We start from the raw sequence: 22,589 nt of genomic DNA on the forward strand, positions 1-22,589 counted from the left end.
ATATTCTGTCCCTGAGGGAAAATTGAAAACAATGTTCAGTTTCCTAGTTAACACAGGCATTAGCATGGGTCTTCCTTATAGTCAGGTAGATACAACATATCATCCTGGCAGTAAAAGTGGAATCTCCAAAGAGGAGAAGGAGGAGGAAAGCAAAGGGTACTTATTTTTGTAAAGTAGCTTACAGGGTACAATAAACTCTTCCTTTGATCTTGTTTGACCCTGAAAACAACCTATGCAGTAGGTGAGGCCGATAATACTATCATTCCTATTTTAAAGTTAATGAAACTGATGCTCTGGAAGATTATGTCTTGTGCAAGGTCACATAGCTAACAAGTGATGAGCTAGGACAAATACAAATCTAGGTATTCCGATTTTGAAAATATATAAAAGGTATACCTTCCCCTATACAAGCTGACATGAGAAGAAATGTCACATGAAAAGAAGTGAGAAAACTGGAGAGGGAAGAGTGATCTTAACTGACTATAATTAAAATATCTAGAAATTCTCCCTAGAGGTGAATGTTTTAACTCAGGCTGATGTCCACAGTTAGCATGATCCATGGCTTTTGGGATTAAATGGCCCACTCCCAAATTGCAAATGTCATTCAGGAAATCCTAAATCAGCTTCTTTTACTGAAATGGGTCCAGTCATGTCCCAGAGAGCTCTCTCTCATTGCAACACAGTCTCACAGTTACACTGAATTTTGTGACCACTCACAGGAGGCAAGACCATGTAACAAGGTACTTCACATAAAGATAGACACTGTCTATTGGCACACAAAGGTTTTGAAGCAGTCACATTACCTAAAATAAGACCCTTTGAATTTTGTAATTACTCAAATGGATTGAAAGGGAAGGTGGGTTAGAAGTTGGGTGGAACTAATCTGGAAATCCTGGGGGAGATGTGTCATTTGGGGTATTACAGGATAGTGGTGAAGCTGCATGAGTGCATGGACTTTGTCTTCTGTGTTCACTGTCACCCCACGTGCCTATACTACTACTCAGCACACTTTAAGGGCTCAACTAGACTTGGATGGATGGATGGATGGATGGATGGATGGATGGATGGATGGATGGGTGGGTGGAAGGAAGGAAGGAAGGAAGGAAGGAAGGAAGGAAGGAGATGGACAGGGGAGGAAAAGGGGGGGGGTCTAGAGAGGGGAAAAGGGAGCGGAGGAAGGAAAGAAGAGAAAGGAAGTGGTGGGAAGGGGAAGGAAAAAATAGGGTAGGGGAGGTAAAAAAAGGAAGGGGAGGAAGGCCTATGCCTCAGGTTAATCACAAATCAGTATGTATCTGTTTCCTCACCTATAAAATGAGGGGAAAAAAACATAGCCCTTCCCTCTGAAAGTTATTGTGAGGATTAAAAGAGCTAATACACATAAATCACTTATAAGAGGGCCTAATACTCAGTTACTGGTACTTAGTTACTACAACGAATATTTGATCTTCGTTAGTTCCTTCAAGTAATTAGCCAAGGTAGCCAACAAAAGGGGATATTGTTACTGACTGGCACAGAGAGAAGGGAGCTAAATTAGAAGAATAATTCATGGGAAATTGGTCAGAAGGCCTGAAATCTCTATCATAAAAATTCTCGATTTCATGGGAGAGTCCAGAAGATCTGGGATCAGGCTCTCAGGCAGGAATGAGAAGACTGTGTGGTGTGTTATGGCAGGGCCTCATCTCAAGCCTCAGTTGGGTAAATGCAATCAATAACATCCTGTCAGTAACTTTTGTGGTCTCCTGTAAATATAAGGTACCTGAATAAAAGATAAAAACTGTCATTTCCTCTCTCAAGTTTAGCTTGATGATTTATCTATTCCTTTGAAAGAACCAAACCAAAGCAAGCAATTGCTTAAACTTTCCTGGTTATACATGCCCATTGTGAAATATGAGGGGGAAAGTGGTGCAAGATGGTATGATATTCTTAGGACATTTGCCAGGAGGAACACTAGAAAGAATGAGGACTAATTAACTCAATCCAATGGGCAGGTCATTATAATTACTCCTAAGACAGCCTACAAGGGAAAAAGTGTCATGGGCTGTTTAATCAACCCTGAACTGCGGGGGTGACTAGTTATAATTTAGGTGTTTTCCAATTAGCTAATACAAAACAGTAATAAATGGCCAGCTGCATTCTCAACAGATGCTTCCACATACTTAAAGAGAGTAGAGTTCTTTTCAAACTTCAAACTTGGCTTGGGATGCTTAAGAAGAATTTTATTTTTCAAAATTATTATTATCAAACCCACGATCTTCAAAGAAACTCAGGCTCACAAAAGCAATATGAAAAATCAATGAGGTGGAAAGTGAGTATTGTTTTAGTATATAGGCAAGCTTTTGTGAATAATGAATCCTTTAAATGGGGACAAGGTTCAGGTTCAGGCATAAAAGACCAATTCACAACTGGTCTCCCACCATTTGCAATATGCTCTCACTCTGATGGGTGGGGAGTATCATATTCAACACTGTCTACATTAAAATCTACATAAGACATGTGACCGAGAACTTGGTGTTTCAGATGACCCCATGGAGAAACATGAAAACACTCTGGGCAGGCAACATAGAAGCAGCGAGGGCTTCCCAACTCAGGCTCAGACCAAAGGTTCCTCTTACCTCTGTCAGCAAGGTGAAAACAAAGTTTGACACCGTCTAGCCCAGACCTTCAGAACCAAGTCCTTCAGACACACACATAATAATCTTACTGTGATCAAATATAAGAGTGGGATAAATACTGTTTTTCCTATGCCTCATCCTAATATTTGAAAAATCTATACTCCAGCTCATTTGTGTAAACAACACTAAGCATTATTTTCAAAGACATCTTTCTGAAGTCACTGGCTGATTATCTGAGAATAATCTTTACTTGTTTATCATTTGGGTAAATATTCAATAAAAATTAAAGTAAAATTATATCCCCTCAAGCCCCAATAACTAATGAGAAAGAAGCATGCAGAAAAGAACTTGACCCTTAAAGTCAGACAAAGCTAGAGTAAGATCTCAACTTATTAGATAGAAATAGAACCTGGAATAAGTTACTTGACCTGGAAGAGACTGGGTTTCCTCAACTATAAATGGAATTAGGAAGCCTCACCTTATAAGGTAGCTGTGAGAAACAGTACATATGCCAAAGAAATAGTAGGGGATCGATAAATACTCCATTATTGTTGTGATCAACATGAAGATTTTGTAGTAATTCAACAAAGACAGGGCATCAGAAGACCTAAGCAAAAAGGCCCAAGACTTAGCAGTCTGATACTAGGTAAATCAGTCAAGTTCAATTTCCTCATCCTTAAATGAAAATAACAGTTGGAATCCTTGTAGAGTATATCATTTTAATGGTGAAAAATAAAAATGTAAAAATGTTTACAAAATTAAGAGCACTACATAAAGTATTATTCATATAACTCATGTAATTCAAATACCTTTTGTGTGTGTGCATGTGTCTGTTGCTGCTTTCTCTGTCCTGTTGTCCGCTGGATGCCTAAGAGTTCTGTTCTCACGTGGTTGGATTCTGCCAGTGTGGTGGTGGCAGCACCAAACCACCTTTGCTCCCTAACCAGTTGAAATAGGACATTTTTCCAAACTGAGATTTGACAATTCTAGATAGGATGTGACAGGTGCTTTTGAGAAAAAGTCTGCTCCTGGAAATCTCAACCTACTGAGGGTTTAGAACTTGTCCACCACCACTGTGACTGTCTCTGATCCTTTCTAGATGTGTCCTCTCTCCCTAACTATGAAGTACTCTTCTTGAGGCCAGGATCTGTATCTTGATTATCTTTGAACCTTCCCATCATTTCCTATATTCTCTTTACACGCTGTTGATTAATTCTAATCTCAGATAAATCCTTCTTTTTAAGTACTTATTACCTGTTTGAGTTTAGCAAAATGACTGTCCAGCCAAAAAAAACGGAGGACCTTGAGTTTCTTCATCTTATTAATGGGATAACCATACTTCATGATGATGATAATAATACTAATTATAACAACATGTATTGGACATTTTACCATAGCAGAGACATTCTACCAAGTGCTTTACAAATAGGACTTCACTTAGTTCTCCCAGTAACCTGATGAGGTAGCTTTCATCATCTCTCGTTTACAGAGATGGAAGCCAAGAATGAGGAATAAAATAACTTACTCCAGGAGTAAAGTAGGCTGCCTGAGTTTGTGGGTAGTGGAACCAGGATTCTGACCCAAGGCCATGCCACCTTAATATTTCTAACACTTCTGGTTTTTACTTCTAAACCAAGGTTTCAAAATTTACTTCAAAATGTCAAAGGCCTGTATACAAGCCTATTGCTAATTGTGAGAACTTGGTTTGTGGATTTGTACACACATTTAATTAATCTCTCTCTTTTTATGACCCAAACCCACTTATCATTTGCACTGTCATTAAAAAAATTTTTTTTTTTTAATTTTAGAGAGAGAGAGAGCAGACACACAAGAAGGAAAGAGGGGCAGAGGAAGAGAAAGAATCTCAAGCAGGCTCCACGCTCAGCATAGAGCCCAATGCAGGCCTCGATCACCTGACCCTGGGATCATGACCTGAGCCGAAATCAAGAGTCCTAGGCTCAACCTACTGAGCCACCCAGATGCCCCAGCATTGTCATTCAAAGTAATGAAACTGGCCTAATTCATAAATAGTCAGTTTCTCCAGTTTGTGCCAAGGAAGCTTCCTGTTGGTAGGGCTCATTTATCCACTAGGTACAACAGGCACAGTGCCTCCACCCAAAAAAACTTTCAGGGGACCACAAAAATCTTTTACTTTCCTCTAAAGTAAGAAGAAATAAATGAACCTTTAGGCTGAAAGAAATGTTGTGATAGATAACATTAACATGTTGTCTTATACCAACGCAGTCATGAAATTTAATGATTTACTTGCTTATTTAATTTTCATGGAAGAAGCAGCCACAATGGCAAAAACATTGAGGGCCCCCTGAAAGTCTGACTATGGCCCTGCCTGTTGTCTCTGCAGGATTTTCAGGCACTCTGTGTTATTGATGCAATTTTTCATGTGTCTCTCCCATTGCCCCCAAGGTCACACTACCACAGCTTGTCACTTCAGGCTCTGTGGATGTCAAGTGTGACAGAGTCTGGCTTGTAAAAAGCACGACAGCAGCTCTTTAGCATAAACAGCATACCCTGGGAGACTGGTGCGAGTTGTTAGAAGGTGGTTTCCTTCTCCCTTTCAGCATGATGAGGAAACACTGCTACCAGGGTGTCTGCATCACCCATTGGAGGAGGGTTTTCTGGCCACAAAGTGTCTAGCCACGAGAAAACAGTCTACGGCAAAAGGATATTACAGAGAGGAAACAAAATGTCAGGAAAACCCATCTTAACTGCTCAATGGGAGCACTCAAATCTGGGGTTCTAAGAAATGTACCTGTCACAACCAATAATAGTAACAGTTCTAGATCGCCTGGCAGCCAAGGCTCTAGAAGGGGAGACTTTCCCCAACTTGAGGCTGTTTTGTGGCCATTCTTCCCCTCTCCCTGTGCCCATCATCTTGAGCTCTTTTTAGCAAGCTCAGATTCCAAATGTCAGCCCAATATATTTGCAAAGCTTAAGGCGAACCTCGGGTTGAGACAGCACCCTAAGGACAGGATGAGGACTATTTGACCCCAGTTGGGCTGAGGATCCATTGAGACCTGTGGATTTTCACTTTTGTTACACTTGAACTGTAATGACCTTTATCCTCAAGTCTGGCTTGTGAGTAATGAATACGAAGCCCTCCTCTCAGCCTCTTAGTTTAAAGAAAGAGGAAGGAAATGGTCCATTGTTTTTCTAACCTTGTAGTTTCCTAGTGTGAGATGGAAAACTGTGGATGGCAAGTGAAAGCAGCAGGCGTCTCTATAGAAGGACATCCGGTGAGGCCCAACCTGCTCCTGAGGGGCACGTGTTGATTGTGGGGCAATGGGGGACAGGGCTAAAAACAAACTGGAGCAAGTTTCCTTAGCAAACATGTCTGAATACTCACGACAACCAACTCTTTACTCTGAAGCCTAGTGTACAGTCTGTCCATTCTGTATCTTAAACCCAGGGAAAGAATACCTCCTTGCGTTTATAACAAAGTGGGAACATGCATCAGAGTAGCAATTTTCTCCAGCTCTGAGAGAGATTGTGTTGTACCCAGAAGAGCTAAGAGGGGTGACCAAAAGAGTTGGAGGGTTTTTTTTAATATTGTTCTGTTCATCCACTACTTTGTTCAAAAATAGCTCTCAAGTTTGTTCAGCACAATTTGACCTTCATAATCATGCGGGTGATTATGAAGCCCCATTAGAGTTTTCAAAGCCCTTTGTACATAAGGGGTCTTTAAACATTCTACTATAATAAAAACAAGCTCATAAAAATCCCACACGTTTCACACAGACCTTTGATAACCCATCACATGATAATGACCCTGAGTAACTAACAGTCTGTACTACATACAAACGAGTAGCTCAGAAGTAAAGTTTTTGTATCTTATCATCTCTGGCTAGAGTCGTTTAGATCCTTACAAGAAAGAAAGAAACACACACACACACACACACACACACACACACACACACACACACGCACACGCTTTGCCCATAGATGAAAAAATTCCATGACTCATCAAAAATAACCCCTGCCTTCTCTGGCTACCACCTTCTCCCAAGTAAGTTTGTCAGATTAGATGAGGTTTGTCAGCACTCACATGACAGGAGTGCTTCAACCCTGGTCCTACCTATCTGGGGGATCCTTGCTCCCTTCCTCTGTCTGGGTCTTAGTATAGAATCAGTGGAATTCTGTGCATGTCTCTAGCACTTTGAGGTTGGGGAAAGCTGAGCAGGGATGTGCTGCCTACCTCCTCTCAATCAGGGCATTGCCCCTTTTGTGTTATAGGTAGTGTCCTGAATTATCTTTCAGTTGAAAGAAAAAAAGGTTCAACACCATCGTACTAGATGATCTCTAAGGCACCTTTTATTCTGGACACACTGAGAATCTGTGACTACCAGCAGTTTACCTTGCGTCAACTGTCCCTTCAGTCAAGCAACTGCCAAGTTTGGGGGGATTTTTTTAACCCATTAATATCTATTAATGAATTAATAGAGATTATTTTATCCTACTTAGTAGATAGAAAGTTGAGTTCTGAAGAAACAGGATATAGGGCAGGTAAGTCTTGATAGAGACATCTAAAGAGAAAACTGGGGAAAAGATTAGAGGAGACTGAGTGCACAGTAAGGCTTTGCCTGGGGACAGCGGCCTCAGTGGGGCAGCAAAACAGATGGTAGTGGACACCCATGGGGCCCCAGAGACGGCATTTGGCAATAGCTACAGCCACAAGACTTTACTGGACAGTGCCTTTCACATATGCCATCTTACTCCATCTTTATAAGCAAGTAATAATATCCCCCTTTTCCAGCTGCAGTCAGAATCCTGGCACAAGGGAAGGACAAATGTGCCAAATGGGAGGGGAAAAGAAAGTCAAGTTCACTGGTTCTCTTTCCCATTTTTTTTTCCAGCCACATACTAAGCTCTGTAGGCAGCCAGCTGCCTAACATGTATCACTTTCTTACTGCCGGCTGGTGCTGAAAGACAGACAGGGGAACAAGTCAGTGTCTTTACCTTCAAGAAGTTTATGGTTGGCAAGACATGTATGTAAATGTGGTAGTATTCGTGCTGGTCACCCAACATCTCTGCTCTCTAGCCAAACACATGGTACAACTGTACTTTTATGCTTCCTTATAATCGAGTGTGTCCACTCGAAAGGGATGTGTACCATTTCCAGGTGGGAGCTTTAAGACCCTGGGCTCAATCCACTACTGTTTCTCTGGGCCATGCTAACTGGCAACATGCCCCATGGTGGCTGCTCCATCAACCTGGGTCCGCAGCTTGGAGCACAGCCCTAGACAAACTGATATGGGCATGTCTCACGAGGAAGAAATAAATCTTGTTCAAGCCACCCAGAGTTTTTGGAGTTATTTGTTACCTCAGCATTACCTGACCTAACCTGACTAGTAAATATCCACCATGGCAGAAGCATTATGCAGCCAGAGGTTTACATCAGTCATCACCCAAATTAGTTAACCTAAAGCAGCAATTCTTTTAAAGACAGTTAGTAGTTTTTTTCCTTCACTTTGAAACATAGCAGAATACATTTCACTTGCCTACTATATAGTGGCCAGTGGGCTTCGATTATTTAATTAAATAGTATAAATGCTAACCCTCTTGCACTGTTGGTGGGAATGCAAACTAGTGCAGCCACTCTGGAAAACAGTGTGGAGGTTCTTCAAAAAATTAAAAATAGACCTACCCTATGACCCAGCAGTAGCACTGCTAGGAATTTACCCAAGGGATACAGGAGTACTGATGCATAGGGGCACTTGTACCCCAATGTTTATAGCAGCACCCTCAACAATAGCCAAATTATGGAAAGAGCCTAAATATCCATCAACTGACTAATGGATAAAGAAATTGTGGTCTATATACACAATGTAATACTACATGGCAATGAGAAAGAATGAAATATGGCCTTTTGTAGCAACATGGATGGAACTGGAGAGTGTTATGCTAAGTGAAATAAGTCATACAGAGAAGGACAGATTCCATATGTTTTCACTCCTATGTGGATTCTGAGAAACTTAATAGAAGACCATGGGGGAGGGGAAGGAAAAAAAATGGTTAGAGAGGGAGGGAGCTAAAACATAAGAGACTCTTAAAAACTGAGAACAAACTGAGGGTTTATGGGGGGTGGGAGGGAGGGGTGGGTGGGTGATGGGTACTGAGGAGGGCACCTGTTGGGATGAGCACTGGGGCTGTATGGAAACCAATTTGACAATAAATTTCATATTAAACAAAAATAAATAAATAAAATAGTATAAATGCTAATAATAAATTCTACTGATATAATTTATTGTTAATTAAAAGTTCTTTCGAAGTTCATTGTGCAAAGTACAATGTACTTTCAAAGTACATTGTAGGCTAATAAACATGGATAGAAACTTCCGGCAAATTTATTTTTACACCAATTTCTTAAATACCCATAACCATCCCTGAGGAGAAGTAGGCATATGGGGGGATGGGGAGAACCTCACAAAGCAGTGAAGTATGGAAAGCACTTCCAATTTTTCCTTTGCAAAGCTACTGCCAACTTTTTTTAACTTGCCCACCAATGGCTATACAATATTTTCAACCAATTCTCAATTTCAGCCTTACCTTTCTATGATATTCAAAATCCTATTGCATTACTCATTACAAATGAAAATTCTCTGTTCTGATTTTTGTCCCCTCCCTTGAGAAGTTCTCTATATCCTAATTATGCTCGAAATTCATGAAACATCATTAAAAGTTAACCAAAAGCAATTACTTGTAGACTGTGGGCCAGGTTTTTTGATGTGTGTGAATCTCCTCACTGACCCTCACAACAACCCTGTGAAGTAGGCTTGTTGTAGATTTTACAGATGAGGAAACTGAGGATTTTTTCCAAGGGCAAGTAACTAATTCAAGCCCCATTGCCAGTAAGTGGTAGAAAGAGGCAGTGTGCCTTCATAACACTCACACTTTACTCCCACATTTCCCAGGCCTCCTGATTTTCTCACAATTGAGGAGTGTTCCCCTACAAAGTGGCTCTGGCAACTGTGGCCTCAGTCCCCCTTTCACACCACCATGTGGTTTAGGAGCAGTGAGGAGCCAGTAGTGCCGGGCCCTGCGGGGCACAGACAGATGGCCAGCCAGAGCACAGAAGCCACACGTCCCTGAGAACAGACTGTCCGGCTGGAGGCATCCAGCCAGAGCTCATTGTTCCGGGGCCCTTCTGAAAGGTCTTAAAATAGCATTTGACAACGTGGAAACACACAGGTATTTCATGTGCTTGATCTCTGGAACCCCACGGACACCACAGAAAATGTGGAGTCGGAAAGTTGGGGCCTGGGCCTGGCTCTGTCATTAATGAGCTCTATGACTGTAGCTACTAATAACGGTAAACAGCACGTCAACGAGGAGTGTCAAGCGGTGTGCTCAGCATGTCCTGTGCATGCTCTCATTTCATTTACTCCTCCCCAAAGCTACAAAAAGTCGGCATCACTGTGACAAATAACAAGCAAGTGACATGTCCAAGAATACACAGAGAGGGAGCAGCAGAGCCGGGATCTATCCAGCCACTTCCTTTCTCTGGGCCTCAGTTTATCCATCTATATAAGAAGGTTGGGTTGATGAACTCAAAGCTCCATTTCAACTCTAACATCCCAGCTCTTCCACTCCATTGTGAAGTTCTGTTTACACAGGCACAAATATCCTCAGAAAGTGACCTATGCAATCTTTACCACATTGAATTGTAGGGCACCATTTGTACCTCTCTCCCCTTTGTTCATTTTGTTAGAATTGGTCAAAATGGGCCAAACTCAGATCAACACAACTCATTTTCTGCAGCTCCTAAACTACTTAGAGAGTAGTTAGCAAATCTATTATGAGATTAATCCTAATGACAGAGGTAATAAAAAAATATTGATGTTTAAACATATCCCCTTTTCTTGTAATATGATGCAACCCTTTCCCCATCCTCATGGGTGGGTTTAGAACATGGGGACGTGGTTTGGAATTAAGACTAGCTTCATATTCTTTTCACAGTGCTGACTGAGATTAATTCTACCCCTGGGATCAGTCCACTGGTCCAAGTTCTGAATGTGTGTGTGACTTTAAATCAAACTAACAACATTCTCCAAATAAGGAACTTTATCTAGGGCCTTAGTGTTTCCTTGATACTAAGTATCTAATCCCAGATATCTTCAAACTTTAGGGTACAGCAGAATTTCCTGGGCAACTTGCTAAATATGCCAAGATATGGGTCCATTTTCTGAGAATGATTTTGGGGTCTGGGATAGAGACCCAGAATCTGTATTTTAAGCTCTATGCCCCAACCTTCATCTCCTACTCCAAGCAAATGCCCACACTTTCAGATGTATAGCCTGGTCCTTATACTAGATTTATTTACCTTCATTTTCCTCAAAAGAGATATAGATTGTCCTTGCCATTTTGGCCAGACACAAACCAATTAGGTCAATTTAGATGACCAATTCAATTGTGGTTGTTTGTTTGGTTGGTTGGTGAGATTTTATTGTTTGTTTTTGTCAATTCATTTTTAATTGTGGCACACAGTTGACGCCCAATAAACATTCACTTAGTTGAACAAAATCACAAATTGACTCTTTTGCTCTACAGTGAATGGACAAGTTTTTCCATTAAAATAACACACTCTGCTACTTGTTTGGGGCCATTAGTTACTGCCTTCATGCCACTTCAATAGTGCTTCACCCTATTACCTTAAAAAAGTTCAATTTGAAGGTGACCATGCAATTTATCGTCCAAAACAGGATATCTGTGACACTAAAAAGAGGTGCTATTAATAATTTCCCTGGGACAACAAGCACAAAACAAAACTGTCTGGGAGAAGTGGGAGATATGGTCCCTCCTACTTTGGCCAGTTAGAAAGAAGATCACCAGGAGGCCACTTACTTGCCCAAGACTCCAAAGTGACCCCTTCCCTCTGTGAAGGTTCACAGTACTGGATCAGACACTGCCTTGTGTTGCTTGTATCTTCCCATAGGACTTACAGCTGACTAGCCACCAAAATACTTATCACTGCTACAAAGGCAGGGGCCGTGTCTCTCTTTTCATCTCCCTCACAGCTCCTGGCCCTGGTGCTCATCAAGGGTGCCATCTGATGGAGAGGTAAGTTAGGCAGAAGAATTCACTGTTCATATGATACTGCAGTGGCCCCCACCCAGCCTAGGGAAGACTCATGTGGTTGGGGAAATCCTTTGAACTATAGAGCCACAAAAATTAGGTTTGCTTTCTAGTTGTGTGACCTTAGGGAAATCATTTAACCTCTCTGAGCCTTGGTTCTCTATACAATAGAGTTGATAATGTTAATTTCACAATGTCATGAGGAAGATCAAATGAGATAATATATGTAAATCACCTGAAAAGGCCCTCTAAAAAATGATAATTCCCTTCCTCCCTTCTTTACAACAATGATCCTGCTGAGCAGAGAGATAACTGCAAAAGGTCATCAGTGTTTACTGTTTATTTTCTTCTTTATGTTCTAGTTACTACCACAGCAAACAAATTACCCCAACCTAGCTTCATACAATAACCATTTTATTATGCTTACTGATTCTGTGTGCCAGGAATTTGGAAAGGGCAGAGTGGGGGTGATTTATTCTGCTCTTTGACATCTGGGACCTCAGCAAGAAGGACTTCTAGGCTTGGAGTGATTTAACTTCCAGGACCAAGAATCATCTGGAGACATTGTTCACTCACATTTCTGGTCGCTGATGTTGACTGCCAACCAGAAGTGACCTGGGCTTCCTCACAGCATGGAGATCCTTGACTTCCTCCACTGAGGTTTACAGTTCCAAAGGCAAACATCCAAAGAAAACTAGGAGGAAGGTGCTTGGCCTTTTATGACCCAGCCTAGGGAGGAGAACACGATCCCACCACTTGACAAGAGGAAAGTCAAGATAACTATGTAATAAGATTGTGTGGGATGACAGAACTTGATTTGGTCATTTATGGAAAATGCAATCTGCCACATCTACCCTGTAAGTGACCACATGATAAAGATGAATAAATCTTAAAAACAAGAAAAAAAAACACCCCACACAACATCTTAGAATCCCAAAGTGCTCTGTGATAATCTGAACCTCATATATAATCCAGGCTTTGGTTAACTTGGCCAAGCTCCTGCCTTTAAGACACTAAAAGATGGTTTAGCAAAGTACAGTTGTGCCTCTTCTTTCAGAAGGTTTAGCAAAGTACAATCGTGCCTCTTCTTTAAGAAAACATTTGTTGATAAAAAATCAATCCTTATCAACCAGAAATTTTAGGAGATGGACATTCATATTGGTAAGTTGTGTGAGGAGTTTACTTACATACCAACTAAAATCTTAACCTGGCATTCATGGCCTCTTATAACCTGCCTTCTACCTCTACACCCATTTTATCATTCCAGCTACACTGAATCACATATCATTCCTGGAACAGGTTTGTATTTTTTGCCATGACACCTTTGGGCCATTTTTCTCTTCCTGGAATGTTCTTCCAGCCATGCCTTTTGAAACCTTACCCATCCTTCCACACTCAGTTTCAATGTCACTTCCTCTCTGAAGACTTACTTGCCTGGCTGCCCATGAAGGTAATCTCTCCTTCAGAACTTCTAGAAATATTTATTTCTATCCTTCCTTTATTGGTATCACATCCACCTCACATAAACTTTGCCATTTCCCAAGGCCCACGTTGAAATTCCATCTCATTCTTTCCCTCTGTCCTGATCCACACCCTTAACCATTGTAAAGAAGAAAGCAAGATTAAAGTGTTTCATCCATTTTCGAAGTAACTGAGTGCTCACCTAGGCAGAAAGTGTTGGCATCGAAAGGCGGTGAGAAGTCAGAGTGCTAATGAAGAAGCAGAGAAAAATTAGGAGGATCACCCCTAGCCAACGGATCTCCTTCCTCTGTCTCTCATTGTTTCTTCTTTTCTTACTACCCTGTGCTTTGTGACACACACACACACACACACACACACACACACACACACACAAACCCAGCCACTTAAAAGCATTATGAATCTCTACAAGCCGTGCTATATTCTTTTCAGTCACTTTTACATTATCATTTATCTCAGAAATGTGGAGCTCCATTTTTTTAATGAGAAAATTTGTTTACTTATTGATTTCTATTTGACAAGAATCTCTTCAATCCTTAGATTCCTATTCCTTCTTCAAAACCACATTCATCTAATTTACCATGGACATTCCCATACACACATAATTATATTTTAAATTACATTGATTTAGACTTCAAGTTACATTGTGTTTCTTTTTATTGGACCAAAGGGTAAATTTGAGCAACTAATCTCTTGCTAAATACAGCCATCAAAAGCAAGAAAAGCCTCCCCTTTATAATTTTAAACTAATTTGAAGAAGACAACTCTCATCAATTGAAGCACAAAAGCTCTCTTGCACTACTTGGCCTGACCTTTGTGCCAGAATTATTACTCTCATATCTCATTACTTGTTTCCTCTAATCTTCATTGTACTTAGGACTTTTCGAATTTCACATCTTAAATTTCAGCTAGAATTTACTTAAGCTCCTACAGCGGTGTCATTAATTGCTACTAAATATCCATGATTTAGGCCACAGATTCACTCTATGACACAGCACTCACCAGATTGAGTCAGAACTGGGAGTCTCTCCTGTCCCTCTTTACCCCATCAGCTAAATTGTCTCTTTCTTTATGCATGTTCTCCTTCAAAATTCCAGCAACTAATAGCTGAAAACAATCACTACTTTACCAAAGACAACAGCACTATTTTATAGACTAAATGCCATAAAAGAGACTGCCAGCACTTAAGTAGACAGACTGTCTACTCTGTTGAATAGTCAAGATGGCCCAATTTGCCATGCATATGTGGAACTCAGCCTGCCTCTGCAATAAGCTTTCAAGAGATATCAAAGAAAGGTAAGCAAGCAGTGAATATTTAAGCCCTTACTTTTATGTGATACAATTCATGTTTCATTTAATCATTCATTCAATATAACTATAAATATTTCTTGACTACCTACTCTACCCAATCTAGGACACTATAATACAATAGTTTCCCAATATTTAGATTTTACAGACCAATAAAATTCCAAAAATGTTTGATGGACTAACAAATGCTGACAACTTTTTATTTTATTTATTTTATTTTGCAAAAAAATAAATAAACTTTTTATTTTATTTAGGCCACAGGATGAAGATCAGTGGGGTCTCCCAGTGAGACTGGAAATGAACTGACTGATGGTACAGGAGTGGCAGGTTTAAAGGTAACTGTATATAAGTGGACAAAATCCACAAGATGAGAGAAGTGCAAAAGTAAAGAATATTCTCTAGTTTCAGAGTTAATGAGCTACGAGGATTTGAAAATGATAATTCACCATACCCTTAGCCAAGTTACTAACGCGTTGATGAGAGATTGAACCAGAGTTGTACCTACTAGGCAGTCTTTGCCTAGCTCTCTCTTTCCCACCAGATTCCCAGAGACAGATTCACACTGCCCTACCTGATGGATGGGAAAATCTTGCTGAGTAATCCTGAGCCCATTCAAATCAGCTCTAACCCTAGTTTTGGTTATTGGGCTTCTTTGTGACCTGGCCTGCACCTTCTAACCCAGGCCTAGTTACTCTCTTCTTATATGAGTCCAGATGCCTTCTCTTGGCTCCTTTCTCAGTAGTCCAAGAGTCTCCATATCGTCATTATACCTTTAAATCTCAGTCCCCATGCTTAGGCTTTGACACCTATAAGTAGACATACCCAGCACCAGCTCCAACCTCAATGAAATATAATTTGTTGTTTGCTCCCTTCCTACGGTTGGGAAAATCCACTAGGTTATCTCTGAACTTCCTGCCAGCCATCCTCTCTGCCTGGACCTAGAAGTGTTGCCTATTACCAGACTTTTCAGATGCCACATTCTACCAACCTAACACTGACTCCAGGAGCTGGTAACCCCAGAAGTTGTGTGTAACCGTTTGCATGCATATATGTGTGTGTATCTTCCTTGAGAGATAGCCCATAGTACTTACTTCTCAGTAAGTACTGATGCTGAAAAGACAAAAAAAGACAAAACAAAACAAAATCACTGCCCTAGAGCCATTTGCTAACTGAGAAATCTGAATTGTATATTCCAGACTGTTTTCATTCTTATTTTGTAACCAAACCAGGCTTAAGTAAGGAGGAAGTATTTACCAAGGATTCTCAGTGTCTGGAGAAACCCAGACTTAAGTCTACTTTTCCTATTTATTTTCTAGTTCACCTTTGGCCTATGGCTCCACCTTCCATCAAACTACATTTATATTTCCTACCCACTGGCATCTCTGTTTTTAAACAAGACGATACAGTGCTGGCACATCATAAGCACCCAACACAAAATGTTAGCCGTTAACCTTATTTCTCAGTCACGCAGGGCCTCTTAGTTTGGGAATGTTTTCATGCATTTTTATGAAGTTCATAAAATTTCATGGCAGTTCTCCCTGGAAAACATTATCAATTTAATTCCTTTTCCCAAGGAAAGGTAAACTCCTCCAGATGTGTCCTTAGTTTCCACAAGCCTAAGAGGCCAAAGGGAAGGTGCAGGCTGGCTTCCCAGGTGATGCATGCCACAAGTGTAAAGATGTGAGGGGATGGCCAAATCCCGGGTAAAACTGAGGTTGGTGTGTAAAGTTTGTGGGAGACACTGCCTTCACCCTGGAAGCCTTCCTTCATATTTTCTTGTCTCCCTCTCTCATCGCAATGGATATCTGCCCAAGCATTCGGTGGTAAATGAGGAGCTGACAAAGGTGAGGTATGAGAATTCATCAGCACTCTCAAAGGGAACCTCAAGGTTTGTGCTGAGCTTTTCCCAGATCTTCAAGTTGACACAACAGCCTGCATGGCTCGTGAAGGAGCAGCCCACAGTGTCCAGCATCCTGGAACCTGATCCCTGAGGCATCTCAACTTTACCTCTGGAAACTGACTCTGCCAGGTGGGTTTTCTCCTGTGTGGTGCCACCAGGGTGGCTCTGGCTTCCCACTGGATGAGCCTTGGCATACTACCTCAGAAATATCGAAGGCCTTAGACCTTAGATCCAAATCCTTCTGCAAGGATCTCTGACCCATAGTCATTCCAAATGTGTGTATCTTGACATTCTAGAGGGAGCTCTCTCACAATTTGATTTCTAATTTTTACTCAATTTCTTTTCCTTTATTTATACATATTCTGCCAAGATATGTCTCCCACTCCTACCTTGAATTAAGTCTGTCACTTAAGTCTTTAAAGAAATAGTGAAACTGACAGGGTACAGAGGTGGTCCAAATAGTTCTTGTCATATGCAAAACCTCAGACTCAACTTGGGAATCTCAAGAAAATTCTTGAGCAAGTTTCCATCATGGGAATTCTAATCATAAAGCAATTCCTACCAATTTCTGGAAATTTTTTAACCCCATGATGCAGTAATAAACCTAGCTTATCAAGGATTTTTTTTTGCATTTGATAACAACCATGATATTTAATCTTTACCATCATTCAAAATGGAAACTATCCTTATTTCAATACAATAAAGTAAATCTAATTTAAATAGCGGGGCCTTTCAGAAAACAGAGACTCACCTCTCAATGCAAAGAACAAATATTTGCATTACCTATTTATATTAAAATATGCAGAAATTTCTCAAGCATTTAGCCAACTTATAAATTTTTATAACTTCTTTGAATTGTTAGCATTTTTTTTAACACACTGCATTATTTCAGCTTTGTGAAGGGCTCAATAACAATCTTTCTGGTCAGGAAAAAGGAAAGGACATTAGAATAAAGAATGCAGAATAAATAAAAACAAAACAGTACAGCCCGTACATCCACTCATACAAAGACAACTTTCATGGGGAGCTATAAGCAATTATAATAACACAATGTCCTTCATGTTGATTTCAGCAGTGAAAAGAATTTCTCTAGTTATTAAAGACTTTCCTGGCCAAGATTCAGAAAAAAATCTGATTCTATCCCAATCTGACTTCTGTGCAATGCAAGTTATGCACATTTTAAACACTGATATATAATGCTGCCATTCTTCTATGAACTGTTAACAGCTGTAGAAACTATTATAGCCAGCTTCAAAACATGTCTGTGTAGTCAGTGCTCTCCAGACACTTAGCAATCCCAAAGCTATTCCTGGACTCACTCGGATTGCAGTGCGAACACAAAGTTTTGATTTATGTTGGTAATGAAACAACAAACTTCTGATCTTTCCTCTAAATGGCCATTCAGATTACATGAACAGCATGTGCTTCAGGGGAAAGCGGAGGGCAGAATTTACAGAAACAAAAAGGAAGCAAGAAAATAAATGGAAGGGCCACCCACAGTTACCTTAAGGAAAACCCACAGTCGTCAGTATAAAGCACTGTATTGGAGTTACATCTCATGGCCACAGAAAGCACTTGTGCTTGTAGCGAAATAAATAGCAACGGAGGCTTTGGACGAAAAGGTGACCCAGTGAGAGCCATGTGCCATAAGCAGGGACATGTGCAAAGCTGGTGAGGGGCATCTATACTCACAAGGTGCCACCCTGGCTATAAGCAAGGATACACAAAGGCCATGAGATTCCCATTTGAACTGAAAAGTTCCACTTCACTGAATCATGACCAAAATCCCCTGAAACTGACAAACTCATGCAAGGGAATTTTTTCGTTGTAGCAATCCAAACGCCCCCAAAGGAACAATGTCCATTGAAGATCTTCCTTAAGCTAAGAAGTTCCCTTATTCCACATTTGCCAACTAGAACTCAAATACTTGCGGGTTCTTCCCTAAAATGCTTTGTTACAAGCTAACCATTACAGGATGGTTACAGACTGAACCCTGCATCTACATTGTTCATAAAGAATAGAAATATTGATATGTAACCAAAATTCAAATAGCATCCACTTCCTAGGATTAGAGATGTAACCTGAAATAATCTCCACAGGATATTCCAGGGTTTCTGCTTTCCAATTTAGAGACCAAAAAGGTGGTAAGTTTGTATCTTCTTACGTTGTTTGCTTACTTCCCTCACTACTGGCTGAGATAAAGAAGCAAAGTCACAGTATTCATTCATTTCCCTGTCACTGAGAATCCCCTCCTCTACCCTGAGTACAGGAATTAACACCAAAAGAGTAAGAGGCCCAGAGTCTCTTCTGAAGGAGTTTCAAATCTTACTGGGAAAGAAAACATGAAGGGATATAGAAAGGAAGTAGAGAATAGAGTAGATCCTAAAGTGTTAAAGGTATATGAGAACGAAGTGACCTGAGTGAGAGGGAGTTGAAGGGCTATATAGCTGTGGGCAAGCTATTCAGGCTGTCGGAAGCCAGAGTCAAAGTAAAACTAACATGGAAGGGAGCTGGGGGCAGAGAGGTGAGAGGATAGCTGTAGAAACGACATAAGATACTCTTCACTTCTTTTGTGCCAGTTAGTATGCATTAAGTTGCAAGAAACGGAATACTCAACTCTAGTAATTTAAGCAACAAGGCCGTTAAGTTACCTCACATAACCAGAAACTTGAAAGTAGGTAGTTCCAGGTTTGGTCTTGTGAGTCGGAATTTTTTCTTTTTTTATATATATTTGTGTTCTACCGTTTGCTAACATGATGTTTTTTCCCCATGACTGCTATCCCATCTTGTCAAGAGAGTTGCTATAGCACCTGACATCCCATTTACATTTATGGCAGGAAGAAGAGGGATGGGGAGGGCCCAGTTAGTCCTCTTCTAACACTTGTCCTTCTTATCAAGGACACAAAAGCTTTCCTAGAAGCCTCACCTCTACTGGATTTCTAATTGTTGACCAGAACTATCTCATATGGCTACTACTGCCACCGAGGCAAGCTGGAAATGTGTGCCTTTGGTTATGAGAGTACTGTGATCAGCCTGGATAATCATGATTCAGCCCCAGCAGTCAGTCAGTACAACGCTTCCAGAAGAAGTCAAGTTTCATCAGCAAGGAGGAAAAAGCAAAGAAGGTGAAAACGGCAGCTGAGTAGTCAAAGAATAGTGTCTTAAGTGTTCCCTCATTTTTATTTTCCATCTTGATGAAAATCTTAAGGTTTTCTTTTTGCTGCTACAGAGAAGCAAAAAATATGACTTCTATTTTCCTTGCAGAGTTCTTCTAAATTATTTCCAATGATGGCATGGCAGAAAATGCATTACCCTTTCACTTCTGGTGTCCTAGAATCATTTTATTAAGTGAGATAGGAGGTATACTGTTCAAAGAGAAAGCACTTGTAACAGATAACATTGGTTGCCCACGCCACAACAATTTGCCCCAGTTCTCCTTTGTTAATTAAACCCTGTTATTGATCACCCTCTGTGTGACCATATAGTCAATGAAGATGCCCCTTTTAATATCTAGGGGTGAGTCTTAATCTACTCCAATCATAATAATTCTACTGCCTAAATCAGGAATTGGTTTAAGAATGAGGATGCAACATAATTCTGGCCAATGATTCATGAGGAAAAGTCTGCTAAGGACCCTCTAGGAAAAGTTTTCTTCCTTCATAAGACACAAATTGTCCTTTTCTTCATTTCAAAGAAAATAGATGACGATAGGATGCATGGAGCATTAGCACTCATCTTGCAACCATGAGGGAATAAATCTAGGAAAAGGTCAACATGTTGAGAATAGCAAAAGAGGAACTAGTGTCATGATACCATTGTTGAAACACTGAATTGACCAACCCTGAAAGTGCCCTACCTCTAAGCATTTTATTATGTGAGATAATAAATCCCTCCTTATTTAAGAGACTTACAGTTTGTGAGCCCAAAGCATTGTCACTGATATGCATTGTGTCCCGGTTTCTAAATTTACATTAATAAGCTTATTTAGCCATCAGCAGCATCAAGCTCTTATCAATTCCCAGTTATCTGTAGGACACTATGCAGCTCTTTGATAAGCTCAAGCTGATTTATCAGTACTCCACACTGCTAGATCAGCCTTAGCAGAACCAGATATTCTGAAATCCACGTGGTCAGAAAATCCAACCTCAGTCGTGGTGAAAGAAGGTTTTGAGGCTCTGCAGGTTCACCACTTAAAGATTCTCTATTTCCCCTCAGTCACCCACAACTGCCTATGAGGATGTCCCTCATTAATTGTAAGAGGGTACACAATACTGCTCCTAAAGTCACAGGCAAAGGAGCATCAGAAACTTAAAGAAAAATAATTATGAAAATCATAAAATAGTTTGAAAAAAAAGTGATTTGTCTGAAAAAAATGACTATAACTTGGGGCTTTTATTCCTATAAACTAAGATATTATATGTCTTGTGCACAAATTTTATAGAGAGATGAAAAAAATTGGAAAAAAAGTATTTGGTTCTATTAAACAGTTTAATCATAAATTATCTTTTCATAGAAATGATTTAAAATGTAGTTAAGTATCTAAAATATCAACTGATACACACACTTTTTCTTTTCCAGAAACAAAGTTGTGGTGCACAGCTGCCTGCTTGTTATATAAGAAAATCTTGCAAAAGAAAATCATGTATCGTTCTTAATATCCAGGACTCCCAGAGCTACACTCTCTCTTCTGATGATCTGCAACCATGCCTTCTCTGAACCCCATTTCAGGGTTGCTATAAAAATGCCCCCTCACTTACTCCTTCTTGCATGAGGACAACATCCTAAAAGGACTCTAAATAAATACTTTCTACTGTGGCAAGGGGAAAAAGTACACTGCAAATTTTTGAACCAAGTATATCATGCCTCCAGGGCCCTAGAAAGACTTAGCATCAGGACTTCTGATAAGATTCCCAACTAGATGGGGCAAACTACTTTATTTATATCTTTATGACATAGTTTTCCATGCATTTCTAAAATTTAGGATTTCGTATTTACATTTCAAATCTGTTTTCTAGACCAAAATCTTCTGAAACCAAATGAGATTGTCAAAGATACCTAGAATCATGCAGTCTGGGAAGGGACTGGTTCCCAAAGAAGCCAATTAAGGCCCAATCTGTTCAGTGACACCTTCAGATCAAATGACTGAGGTCAGAACTGATTCAGTCAAAAGCAGTGTGGAAACTAAACCTGCTCCTAGCAGTCAAGTGCTGTTTTCCAGACCAAGTAAAAGAGCAGAGTCAGCGACTGTAGCTCAGGATGCTCTGGGAGATCAATGGAAAGCACCACCACTGGTTTTTAAACAAACATAACAAAACCTTTCAACCTAGAAAGGGTTCTAGGTAGGCAGTTTGGAAAGTATACATTTATCCTAAGGATGCTGCTATTGTTTAAAACATGAAGGACTCTTTTGTCATTTCCTTCAGAGCCTTCAGCAAGTTCTTTAGAATATCCTCGATAGTAGTGAACCTTTATCATTTAACTGTTTCTTCTGTTCGGTGGTGGGTGGGCAGAGTTTAGAGAAATTGTGAGGAGACTGAAGTAGCCAAAAATCTTTTGAAATATACTCTAGTGAATGAGGTCACTTACCAACTTAGGTTAGTGCTGTTTTACATTCACCTATTCACCAAAAAGAACAATTTTCAAATGGGAAAAGATAAAGCAGTTACTATTAAGAGGGTACTAAGTGACCTGAAACCATAAAAATCCTAGAAAATAACACAGACGGTAACCTTTTTGACATTGGCCATCAAAACTTCTTACTTGATATGCCTTCTGAGGCAAGGGAAACAAAAGCAAAAATAAATTAGTGGGACTATATCAAAATAAAAAGCTTCTGCACAACAAAGAAAACAGTCAACAAAACTATGAGGCAACCTATGGAATGGGAGAAGATATTTGCAAATGACATATCCAATAAAGGGTTAGTATCCAAAACCTAGAAAGAATATATAAAGCTCAACACCCCAAAAGAGAATAATCCAATTAGAAAATGGCAGAAGACATGACAGACACTTGTCAAAAGAAGGCATCCAGATGGCTAACAGACACATGAAAAAATGCTCAATATCACTCATCATCAGGGAAATGCAAAATGAAAGTACAGTGAGGTATCACCTCACACCTGTCAGAATGGCTAAAGTCAACAACACAAGAAATGCAGGTGTTGGTGAGGATGTGGAGAAAGAGGGAACCCTCGTGCA

The 22,589-nt window shown here is 40.2% G+C and overlaps 1 long non-coding RNA gene across 22 annotated transcripts in view; it reads right to left on the reverse strand.

Annotated features, from left to right (window-relative positions):
- The window catches only part of LOC102899458, a 100,520-nt gene that overhangs the window by 57,483 nt on the left and 20,448 nt on the right, over nt 1–22,589 (reverse strand). For 16 of the 22 annotated variants that reach the window (XR_006586952.1, XR_006586967.1, XR_006586964.1 and 13 more), the window contains one exon: nt 5,141–5,282. The exons of 5 other annotated variants lie outside the window; for them this stretch is intronic. This is a non-coding gene — a long non-coding RNA (uncharacterized LOC102899458). Of the gene's footprint in view, nt 1–5,140; nt 5,283–13,365; nt 22,280–22,589 lie in introns of those variants that run through there. One more of the 22 variants, XR_006586957.1, reaches the window with a different exon arrangement.

This window comes from Felis catus, chromosome D2 (assembly GCF_018350175.1).
Source record: "Felis catus isolate Fca126 chromosome D2, F.catus_Fca126_mat1.0, whole genome shotgun sequence".
In the NCBI taxonomy this organism is placed as follows: Eukaryota; Metazoa; Chordata; class Mammalia; order Carnivora; family Felidae; genus Felis; species Felis catus.